Here is a 9,860-nt window from a genome sequence, read left to right on the forward strand (position 1 = left end):
AATACCACAGTCGGGTGTCTTAGCGACACCACATTAAGTGCTTTAAAAGAAATGCCACAGTCGGGCGTCGGGGCGACATCACAGAAAGGGCTTTAAAAGAAATGCCACAGTCGGACATCGGGGCGACATCACAGAAAGGGCTTTAAAAGAAAGTAAAATACAACAATGCAACAGTCGGACGTCTGAGCGACATCGCAGAAAGGGCTTTTATTCACAAGGAAATAATGCTCATAATAAATATTCAATTCATGAGAATAAATGGGTTAGTCCATCCACAGGAATAATCATTTAACCGGACTTAGCACTCGTGCGATTCACTAGAGTCACTGTCATCAAAACTGACATTTGATCAGGATAAGATAATATCGATCTAGGACATGGAATAGATGATTTGGAGGAATATATGACTCTGCAGAGTTTGTACAAAATTTTTCCCACAGTCAACGGATTTCCGTAGTCACGAAGGACTAGTTCCGTTTACGTTATTTCGGAAGAAAACACAGCTAACCAGTACACACCCATCCTACCTCTCGATGCTAGGAATCACCCTAGACATCGTCCAAGAAAAACTTTTGAGACGGGGAGATCACAATCTCGAATAGCATGGGATCAAATTTATATACGCGCGCTCTAAGGGGTGCCCCCCTCTCGGTCCCAACCGGAAACACCCATGCCCCCTGACCGGATGACTGGCTTTAATCCAGGGCCATGGAACCATCATCACGGCCTCTCCTTTTGGTGTGTACCAGGAAAGCAGTTTGCAACTTACTAAACCATATTCCTTGCGGAAAACATGTGGTAGTACAGGGAAGGAAATGAGAGGAACTGGACCGATACGGTTTGACACTGAAGTCACATAGTCTGGCATAAGACTGGCATGCTACGACACTGCCATCTTACCCATCCTCATGCCAACACATGGCCATTCATACTCACATCCATCCACTTATGGATCATCGAACTCACTTACCTCAATATTGCATAAAATAACGTTCATCGATATGCTCCTCAACATGCCATGAAACTAACTAAATGCAAAACATGCCAAGACACTCATCATATCAAAAGTTCAAACATGCTTGCCTGGTTCAGAGTAGTCGGAGCCTAGCTCGGTGAAGTTCGCGGCTCCGTCACCTCCTTCGGTATCTACGGTATAAAGAAAATATATGCGCTATCGTAAATACAAAGGGGTGCACAAAAAGTATTCCAATTTTTTTTCAAATAAATCTGATAAAAAACTAGACAAAATTTTAAAGAGAACAGAAAAAGAATCAATCAAAAATACTTTTCTGTTTAAAAGTTATAAGGGTATTTGTCCAGGGCCTCATCTGTAATGAAACAGAAAGTTCCCAGGGGCTAGCTTATAAAAACAGAAAACGCTTCGGCAGAAACTACGCCAGCCCAAAGGGAAAGCGCATTTGGCAGAAGGCGTTTTCAGAAAACGCTTCGTTTAGAAAGGACAGAGAGGCTGACAGCGGGTCCCGCCTGTCAGGTTTGAATATACGAACGGGGCGGCAGATTTCGCCTGTGCCCGTGAGCCGCGGTGGTCGCCGGCGGCGATCCACGGCGAGGCAGGAAGATCGGAGGGTACCTCCGTGTTCGGGGCGCCATTCCGCATCGGTTGGTGGTGGTGGTGGTCGCCGGCGAGTACCACGTCGACGGCGAGCCTGGCTCCGGCGGACGGCGGCTCGGGTGGTTGCGGACTTCGTCGGAGAGAGCTGTGAAGATCAAATTGAGGAGGGGGTTAGGCTTCTGGTAGCTAGAGGGGGTAACGGACGGGGTTTGGGCGCTAGAGACGGCCTCACCGGAGCGAATCGAGCTGGTGGCCGAGGCGGAGCGAGGCGGCCGGAGTCGAGGAAGAAGGGCCCCTCGAGGCTCTTCTAGTTGCTGGTCGGGGTCCAGTGAGGTGGTGGAGGTGTGCGGGGGCGAGAGGGAGCTTAGGGGCGCTATATATAGCCGGCCCGAGGCAGTTGCCGTGAACGGGATAAGTCCACGCGAGTGATTACGGCGGCGCTGTGGTTGGGCAGTGGGATTAGGGGCTTGGGCAACGCCGTTGAGGTCCACCGGTTCCATTTAGGTGCTAATCGGGCTGGGATTTGGTACTAGGGGCGAGTTCGACAGAACGGGACGGCGCGGGCCCGTCGGCGGCAGTGAGCATGTTCCGTGCTTGCCGGGCCACGACGACGGTGCCACGGGCGTGCGCTGGCATGCATGAGGCCACGCGGAGAGCAGAGGGGCGTTGGGCGGCGCCGAACAGCGTTGAGCCGCCGTTCCGTCCCCTGTCGGCCGCCACGGGAGGTCCCGACGCTGCAGAAGACGCCGGCGAGGGCGGGCCAGCATGCCACCGACGCCAGGAAGAGGCCAAGTGTGCGTTTGGTGCTCCAGACAGTAGGAAGAGGCGGCGAGGAACGTGCCAAGTGCACTGTGAGCATGTGTCTGAACCTCTGACGAAGAAAACGACACTGAAATCTGAATTTTCTGAATTTGCAAAGGAACAGTGCAACTCAGGTGTTCGACAAAATGTTTTTGGCCTCTGGGGATTTTTCCTTGAGCTGATTTTTGGTGGAGTGGCTTCTCATTGCTCCAGTAGGCTGCCTGATTTTTGGTGAAATTTTTGGAGAAGTGTAGGTATGAATTTCACCAAATTTGGCAAATATGGTCCAAACTTGCAGAGACTGAATTTTGAAAAATTTGAAAAGAGGAGGAGTGGATCAAGATGGTTCTGGGTTGTGGGTACAAAGGACTATCCAGGAGAGTTGGTTTGGGATAAAAACTCAAAGGCAAAGTGGTACTTGCTTTGAAAATCACTAAGGCTCAAAATAATTTGCAGAATTGATTTGAGGGGGAAAATAATTAGAATAAAATCCAAAACTTGCTTGGATTAGTTGGGACAGAGAACTTAGGCTGATTACAAGGAGGAGGGGATGTTTTGGAGGGGTTTTACCACATGGGCAAAAATGCCAAGTCATGGGTGGTTTCCAAGATATGAAAATCCCAAATTTTCATAGAGTCTCTTTTTAAAAGAAAAACAAATTAAACTCCCAAAATAATTTGAGAGGGAACTAACAGAGAAGAAGTTTCAAAAGATCAAACACCACATTTTGAAGAAAAAATAAAAATCCTTGCCAAAGAAAAGAAAGTTTTTAAGAGGAAGGATTTTCTGAAAAAAGAATTAAATGGCCTCTTTTCAAAAACCACAATGTTTTTGATGAAAACCAAATTAAAATTTTGGAGTGTCACAATACCTACCCCCTTAGGAAAAATCTCGTCCCCGAGATTTCAGCTGATCCTTAAATAAGTGTGGATGCTCTGTCCGAAGAAAATCCTCTCTTTCCCAAGTTGCTTCACTGTCGGTGTGATTGCTCCATTGGACTTTGAAAAACTTGATGGTCTTCTGTCGGGTCCTCCTTTCAGACTCCTCTAATATTCTTACGGGACATTCCCGATAAGTGAGGTCTGGCTGCACGTCAATGTTTTCATGGGATACTTGTTTCTCTGGGTTGCTTACGCACTTCCTCAATTGCGAGACATGGAACACGTCGTGGACATCGGATAATTCCTCGGGTAAGTCTAGCTGGTAGGCTACAGTGCCTCTTCGTGCCACGATGCAGAATGGTCCAATGAATCTTGGTGCTAACTTTCCTTTAATCTTAAACCGTTGCAGTCCCCTCATAGGTGATACTCGTAGGTACACGAATTCACCGGGTTCGAAGCTGACCCTACGATGTTTCTGATCATAATAACTCTTCTGTCGACTTTGAGCGGTCCTAAGTCGGTCTCTGATTAGCTTGACCTTTTCCTCGGCTTCTCTGAGCATGTCTGGTCCAAAGATGCGGCTGTCTCCGGTCTCTGACCAATTTAACGGGGTACGACATCTCCGTCCATATAGGGCTGCAAAAGGAGCCATTTGCAGGCTGGCCTGGTAACTGTTGTTGTACGCAAACTCGGTGTATGGCAGGCTTTCTTCCCAACTGGTTCCATATGTGAGGACACATGCTCTCAGCATGTCTTCTAAAACCTGGTTTACGCGTTCTGTTTGTCCATCAGTCTGTGGGTGGTATGCGGTACTGAAGGCTAGTTGGGTTCCCAGAGCCTGTTGTAAATGCTCCCAAAATCTTGAGACGAACTGAGTGCCTCTGTCGGATATTATAGTCTTCGGGACACCGTGCAGACAAACTATGCGGGAAAGATAAATCCTGGCAAGCCTCTGAGTGGTGTGGGTCGTCTCTATTGGAATAAAGTGTGCCACTTTGGTTAACCTGTCAGTGATGACCCATATGGCATCATTCCCGTGTCGTGACCAAGGTAGTCCGACAATGAAATCCATCCCTATTTCATCCCATTTCCACTCAGGTATTTTGTTTGGTTGCAGTAGTCCGGCTGGTCTCTGATGCTCAGCTTTTATGCGTTGACATGAGTCGCAACATGCAATGAAGGTGGCTATGTCCCTCTTCATACCGTGCCACCAAAATCTTTCCTGAATATCTTTATACATTTTGGTTCCTCCAGGGTGGATCGAGTACGGGGCGGTGTGGGCTTCAGCTAAAATTTGCTGTTTAAGGTCTTTTATGTTTGGCACGCAGAGCCTTTTTCCGTACCATAATATTCCTTCATTGTCTATGACGAATTCCGAGGCCTTGCCCATACTCAACTTTCTTTTGATGCCTTCGATGCTGGTGTGACCGGGCTGAGCTTCTTTAATTTTCTCCACAAGGTCGGGTTGTATTTCCAAGTTTGATATGGTGCCTTCTGCTACCATTATCAAGTTGAGCTTGGCAAATTCTTGTTGGAATTCGGGCCTCAAGCTGTGCAGATTGTTTTCGTCGGAGCTGGGGTTCCGACTAAGAGCATCGGCCACTACATTTGCTTTTCCTGGATGGTAATGGATACCAACATCATAATCCTTTACCAATTCCAACCAGCGTCGTTGCCGTAAATTTAGTTCTGCCTGCGTGAAAATATAGTTGAGACTTTTGTGATCCGTATATATTTCACATCGATTCCCAAGTAAGAAATGCCTCCATTCCTTGAGTGCATGAATAACTGCTGCCATTTCTAAGTCATGAGTGGGATAATTTTCCTCATGCTTGCAAAGTTGCCTTGAAGCGTAGGCGACAACCTTGCCTTCCTGCATCAACACGCATCCGAGACCCTTTCTGGACGCGTCACAATATACTTCAAAATTCTTGTGTATGTCGGGTACAATTAATACCCGTGCTGTTGTTAACTTCCGTTTTAGTTCTTGGAAACTTTTCTCGCAGGCTTCTGTCCATTCAAACTTCTTATCTTTCTTGAGTAACTGCGTCATAGGCTTGGCTATGGTGGAGAATCCTTCAATAAATATGCGGTAATATCCTCCCATTCCCAAGAGACTCCGTATGTCTGTTACGCTGGCTGGTGACTTCCAGCCAAGTACGGCCTTGACTTTCTCTGGGTCCACTGCGATACCGTCTTGGGTCAGTACGTGGCCTAGAAAGCCTACTTGTCTTAGCCAAAATTCGCACTTGCTGAACTTGGCATACAATTGGTGTTTTCTGAGCTCTCCTAGCACAATCCTGAGATGTTCTGCGTGCTCTTCTGGTGTCTTGGAGTATACTAGAATATCGTCGATGAATACCACGACAAACTTGTCCATAAACTTCATATATACTTTGTTCATGAGGTGAACAAAATATGCTGGGGCGTTAGTTAATCCAAATGGCATCACTGTGAACTCGTACTGTCCATATCTGGAGGTGAAGGCTGTTTTGGGGATATCTTCCGTTCGTACCTTCAATTGATGGTATCCTGACCTTAAGTCAATTTTTGAGAATACCTTGGCCTGAGCGAGTTGATCAAACAAATCGTTTATCCTTGGCATCGGGTATTTGTTTTTGACGGTGACCATGTTAAGTGCTTGATAGTCAATACACAATCTCAGCGTTCCATCCTTCTTTTTGGCAAATAAAATTGGTGATCCCCAAGGTGAGGAGCTGGCTCGAATGTATCCTTTGTCTAGCAATTCCTTTATTTGTTTCTTCAATTCAACTAATTCGGATGGTGCCATTCGGTACGGTTTCTTGTATATGGGGGTGGTTCCTGGTGTGAGCTCAATGCTGAATTCTATCTCTCGGTCTGGTGGCATGCCTGGTAGCTCTTCAGGGAATACATCTGGAAATTCACACACTACTGGAACCTTGTTTAGCTCAGAAACGTCCACCTTTTTTAATCTTGGTTGCCGGGGTATTTTTCCTTCCTTGGCTGATACTCTTATGGTCTTCCCTTGGTGGTGTGTGAGAATTATGGTCCTATTGAAACAGTCGATAAACCCCTTGTTGGTGGTTAGCCAATCCATCCCTAGGATGACATCCAGTCCTTTATTTTCCAACACAATAAGATTTGCGTGAAACTCCAATCCTTCGAACTCAATGACCACATTCTGACAGTAATTCTGAGTAACTTGTTGAATCCCAGGGGACTTGATGATCATGGATTTCTCCAAAGGAAGCATCGAAAAATTATTTTGCAAAGCAAATTTTTTCAAAATGAAAGAGTGAGAAGCTCCAGAATCAAACAAAACCATTGCAGGTATTGTGTTGACAGGAAACGTACCGAGTACGATATCCGGAGCATTTTGTGCCTCCTCTTTGGTTACGTGGTTCAGATGACCCTTCCTGTGGTTATTGTTGGGATTGAAATTGTTTCGCTTGGGCGCGGAATTGTTGCCGCCGTTGTTCGGCTTTGGGGTTGAGTTCCTTGGCTTGGGGCACTGTTTGGCATAGTGCCCTTCTTCTCCACAAGCGTAACAAGTAACGCCGGGGCGATAGGTGAATTCCTTGTCCCTTGCATGAAAATTCTTGATTGGGCGTGAGACATTGGATGAGGATTTGTGTGTCCCACCCTTTTGAAAATCTGTCCTGCTTCAGTGATTGCGAGCATGGTTAGTCTGGTCCCTTTTTCGCTTGCGGATATCTTCCAGACTGCGTCTCTCATTTTCCAGAGTAATGGCTTTGTCCACCAGTGTTTTAAAATCAGGAAAAGTGTGCACGACCAGTTGACATTTAAGCGCGGGCGCCAGACCGTCAAGGAATTTCTCCATCTTCTTGATTTCAGTCATACACTCTTCATTGGCGTAGCAGGACAATAGAGTAAATTGACTGTTGTAATCTGACACTGTCATGTTCCTTTGTTTGAGGTCATCGAACTCTCTCTTCTTGATTTTCATAATACTCTTAGGAATGTGTGCACCACGGAAACCTTCCTTGAAATCATCCCAGGTTATGTCATTTTCGTTGGGATGCATGTGCAGAAAATTCTCCCACCACGATGCGGCTGCTCCTGTGAGATAGTGCGGAGCATACAATACCTTTTCGGGGTCTGAACATTTTGCAATAATTAATCTTCTCTCCATATCTCGAAGCCAGTCCTCGGCTTCAAGAGGTTTGTCAGTGTGAGAAAATGTTTGAGGACGTGTCTTCTGTAGCTCAGATAACTTGGAATGCTGCTGATACTGTCCATGGTGATTTCCCATGTTGATGACTTGGTTCATCATTTCATGATGTTGTTGCTGACTCTGTTCATAAAGGCGACACATTTGGGAAAATGCCGTTTCACTGTTCTGTTGACTCGACTGTCCCTGAGTGAACTCGTTGCTGGGTTGTGCATCATAATTTTCCTCTGGTGGAGTTGGCATGGAGCGAGTCCAAGGACGAGACATTTTTCACTCTGGGGTTATATTTTGTAAAACCCATAAGAAAAGCGGAAAGAGTCGCAAAAACAATTCCAAAAAATGCATAAAGCTGGCAAATAAAACTAAATAACCCAGCTTACTTAAGAAAAACAAATCGACTTGCGCACGGAGAAGGACTGCTCATTACATATCTTACACGCGGGCGGTAATTATACAATACATCACTTAGGATATGCGTACATAATCCTGACATGTTAATTAGGCTAGTGCACTTCTCCAGATCCTACATGATGCGCAAACAGGCTACTTCTCACAACCTATGTACATATCTTACAAAGCGGTACATTACATTGCAGCTAAGCGTACTCAGGCAGAGATGTTGACGACCTCCTTTGCCCTGCCGAGGGCGAGGCGTAGCGAGGTTGGGGACTCGACTTCCTCCTCGCTAATGGGCTCCATACGTGTAGTGTTGCGCAGAGTGGACGGAGCGGTTGCCAGGGGCGGAGCTATACGTACAGGAGTGGGCGCGAAGGGTGGTGCAGTGCGCGCTGGGGTGGGTGCAATGACTTGGTTGAATTCTTCGGTAGAAGGCATGCGACGAGTAGGCGTATAAGATGCTGAGGACGAGACCAAACTCAGTGGCGGTGCGATGGGTAGGAGCTCCCTCCTGTTGGCAGTACATCCATGAACTGAGTCCATGCGGGTAGCTACGAAGTCGTCCACCAGGTTGTCGAAGGCTGCCTCCAGGGCCCGGAGATACTCAATGAGCATCTCAAAAGCCTCGTCTCGTTCTCCTCTGGGGCAGGAGTATGCGTAGTGACAGGTGTAAGGCACATGGCATGGAAGATAGCGGTAGCGACAAGTCTTCATCGCGGGAAGGACATCCCTGAGGCGAGCTATCGCCTCACGGGCTGCCATCTGCATAGCATGCCTCTCCGTAGGCATGGCTCTTCCCATGAACCAGAAGCGGCGTAACTCACCACACCCTCCCCTGAATTGCACCGTGGCCTGGTGCATGGTCAGACTGTCGTTGACTCGGTGCTGGCAGAGTGTGAAGACTGGGCGCACAGATGGCCCCATCGCGACCTGAACGATGAAGGAAAGATGCTTGACGAACCCATCAGGCACGTTGGCGAAGGTCTGAGACTCGCAGCTGTTGTCGGCCATCTACAAAAGTAGGCAAAAATTCTGCATGGTCAGATCATAAATTTATGCTGACTGACAGAAAATGACTACAATCAAGAAAAATATGGAAAGGCTCAATCATGCTAATAACCAATTAGCGATCGCACCTAGTGGCTTCCTACAGTCAGCCTGGCTCTGGTACCTAGCTTGCCACGACCGGTTTTTCCAATAAAAATATTTATTGAGAAACCAATCTTTTGAGTCCAGTATGAGATAAATCCTCCTCACTGGTAGACAAATTCTTGATACAATAAGCCAGTAGCATAAAATATATCACAGGGTCAAACTACGGTTGCTCAACCAAAATATTACAAGCACGCCAATAATTATACATAATGGCGGACATGACACAGTGGTGTAGAGGCATACTACTGACTCGAGGATAGGGCGGTGGTGGAGGAACACAGCGGGGAGAGAGATACAAGACTCTAAGTCTGTCATCTCATCGAGCGTCGAGGTGAGGCTCGATGAATTTATTTGGTAGCGGAAGCGGATATAAAACAGTGACCAAATCTAGGGTCGCACGAGACTGACTGGGAATCCTCTAGGTGTCGGACTCGCTATCAAACTCTTCATCCATGAGATCGCCTTCGTCAGCATCTGGCCAAATCAACAAGCCAGTGAGTACTTTGAAAGTACTCGCAAGACAGTTCGGACGTAAGATATAACAAATGCATGCATGAATGCGTCATGAATAATTCACCAATGTACATTAAAAAATTAGCTTAACAAGGTAAGTAAAAGGGAAACGGCGGTAGTCCGCCTGAAATCCCAACAAAACATAAATGAATACCGATCGGGTGTCTGAAGCGACGCCTCGAAAGGTGAATAAATAAATATAAGGAAATGATGCCACAGTAGGGCGTCTTAGCGACACCACATAAAGGGCTTTAAAGGAAATGCCACAGTCGGACGTCGGGGCGACATCACAGAAAGGGCTTTAAAAGAAATACCACAGTCGGGCGTCTTAGCGACACCACATAAAGGGCTTTTAAAAGAAATGCCA

This window comes from Triticum aestivum, chromosome 1A (assembly GCF_018294505.1).
Source record: "Triticum aestivum cultivar Chinese Spring chromosome 1A, IWGSC CS RefSeq v2.1, whole genome shotgun sequence".
NCBI lineage: Eukaryota > Viridiplantae > Streptophyta > Magnoliopsida > Poales > Poaceae > Triticum > Triticum aestivum.